The sequence below is a fragment of the Amblyomma mixtum genome, chromosome 2 (genome assembly GCF_055824585.1).
Source record: "Amblyomma mixtum isolate Tamu chromosome 2, ASM5582458v1, whole genome shotgun sequence".
Lineage (NCBI taxonomy): Eukaryota > Metazoa > Arthropoda > Arachnida > Ixodida > Ixodidae > Amblyomma > Amblyomma mixtum.
Genome location: NC_143013.1, coordinates 12,206,648 through 12,209,267, shown reverse-complemented (window position 1 = coordinate 12,209,267; position 2,620 = coordinate 12,206,648). Strand labels below are relative to the sequence as shown.

The following is a 2,620-nucleotide window of genomic DNA, read 5'->3' as shown; positions in this document are numbered from 1 at the left end:
AATATTTAAATGCCAGAAGTGTTATTCCAAATCGTTTTATTTTCCTGCGAGTAATTTTGCCGGCTGCAATGTGACCAACTGATCATGGTGGCTTCGCTTGATCACAGGTAAATGGCGTGGTAACCACAGACACTGCTTCGGGCTTCGGGAACACCGCTTCTTTGCTCAGCGAGAAGACGTCGAATATTCCGTGCACTGAAAAGGACCCAATGGAAAGGCATGGATTGTTCAGAAATGTGCAAAAAAAATTACGGCAATTACTGCGGCTTATTAGTTATATGTTCGCAGATAGTTACCCGCTTTCTGTTAATGTTCCAGCATCCAATATTGGTTCAATATGTTCGGAGCACTGCAGCTCAGCCAATAAATGTGGTTAACCGTGTTGATACGTATGCAGAGGAAACGTTTCCTTATATAAATTTAGCAATATGGCGTATTTCAACTGTATCAGAAGGTAACTACGGACGAAAATGGGGTTAAGCTTGCAGCTTGAAGACAACTCGATCACGCTCTAAACAGAACAAAGAAGACATCTACATTCAAGTCGCAAAGCATCTGCCGCTCATAAGCACTCTCAGACGTTGGAGGAGAAGATTTAAGGATCCGGAAAAAAAGAATGCCTTTGCACCGGGCACGAAGTTACCTAGCAGTCACTGGTGGGGCTTCGGGGGTGTCACATTTGAGGTTTACGCAAGATATCGTTCACATGGTGGAGTTGAAATCCAGGAGAACTGACGTTGTAGACAAAATTTCCATTAATGATATTTATGGTGACTGGTTGAACTGCAGCGGGAATGGCTTCAACCACCTGCTGTGGAGGAAGAAAACCAAGGCGTTAATATGTCGCTTTTTAATAAAGCGTTGTTGTCTGTCTCAGCCAATGCTATATAGACGCGGTCGTCTCATAGAACGAAAGAGGTTGAACTTTACATGTCTAACACAACAGTAACAAGGCTGTATTTATAATTATGACTCCTATACGTAAAGACATCCCATATTTCTCGTCACTCGATTGCTCACAACAGCGGGAGCGGTAGAGGTGACTAAAATTAACACTTCAAATTACAGCTGACCGCTTTTTCTCCTGAGCAGATTAATAAATCTAGAACACCAGGAAAAGAAAACAATTCTCCCCCCACAGTTCACCTCTTCCCCTCTCCTGCTCCCGCATCAAGCACACACTTCAGAAATGCAGTTTACCTCTGTGATCTTTTGAGGGACGGAGTGCAATCCGGAGGACTTTGCCGGAGAGCAGTCAAGCGGGAAATCAACTGCAAACAATGAGAAGTGCCTACATCATTAAACCGGCTCCTGTGTGGAGATGCATGGAACACAAGTGCCAAGTTACATTCCAGACATATCAGATCTGTCCTGTAGTCACAGTAGACAGACAGGTGCAAGGGCGACCTACCCCATCCAGTACTGTAGTCTGTAGGAATCTTCTGCTGCCTGTCAAGCCGAGGAGAGGTTTCAACCGCACCATGACTGGAGGCACTGTTTCTGCGATCTGGAAGTGGCATAGCCACGCAGACAGCGTTGAGAAAAGAAGGTACCTTATAACCAGTGAATAAATAAGTTTTAAACTGTATACTGGTAAATATGATTGGCTTGAGAAGATTCATATCATAGCCACTCCGCAGCACGGCAGTGACAAAGTAGATGCAGAAGGTGTCCACGCTTTGCAAACCAGGCCAGCAGGCATAGTTCTTCTGAACCATCCTAAGCCTCAGAAAGTCGACTTCGCGCATTGCAAGCAAGACACACAACTTCCCTCACGGTGCGCAATCCTGTGACTGGCAAGTGTTCGTAATCGAAGGAAATCATTGTGAACTCAGCACGCGGTGGCCGGTGATGGCAAAAAGGAGACATGCAGTGCGGCTTATCTATCCGCGACTAAGAAGTATTCGTCCCAGACAGTTAATTTTCTGGAGTACGGAAGCGTCTACCGCGGCAAGCCCAAGTTACCTGCCTGCATAGCAAAAAAAGGGGCGCGAACAGTCAGTATGCAGGCAACTGTCAGGGAGCAACTCCACGTGGGGATATCGCAACAAGAGTCACAGAGGATCTTTGCACACATCGTAATACCACGCAAAACTGACACAAGCAAGCAAGAATCTTGCATTCGTATTCTATTGAACACGGATCCGCTTCTCCAAGTCCCTGCAGATGAAATTGCAAGCAGTGCACCCAAACCAAGGGAGCTTACCAGAACTGAACGTTCCGTCCTCGGCGCCCCGAGAGCCATGGAGTCGCTTCGAAGTCGGGCTGTTTGTAGCCATGTCGATGGGAGCTCGGTTTCGAGGTCGTACCTTGAGGCAGTGCAATGCAGGCAGTGAGACGAATGAGGAGCATAGTGCTTATATACCCAATACCAGAAAGGAGGCAGGCTTCCCTTTCTTTGCATTTTGCAGGAAGAGGTGACATTTAAACAAAGGGGGGAGGGGGGGGGCAGATAAGCTAACGTTGGTTCGAATGAACGGGAATTCGCTCTGCAAGTACTCCGATCAGAAAGGGCGGGAGTAACATCACTGAAGCTGCGCCACCATACGCTAACCTTTTCTCGACTACGCAGCGCCGCTCAGCATAGAGGAATAGAAATAAACCTGCAGTGGCTTCTCGT

General features: G+C 47.0%; 1 long non-coding RNA gene across 1 annotated transcript; it reads right to left on the bottom strand.

Moving 5' to 3' along the window:
* Positions 1-1,170: 1,170 nt before the first annotated feature.
* LOC149358448 (uncharacterized) lies at positions 1,171-2,305 on the bottom strand. The gene is made up of 3 exons (XR_016288184.1): positions 2,207-2,305; positions 1,412-1,507; positions 1,171-1,271 (listed from the first exon to the last, which is right to left on the bottom strand). It is a non-coding gene; the product is annotated as an uncharacterized LOC149358448 (long non-coding RNA).
* Positions 2,306-2,620: the final 315 nt, after the last annotated feature.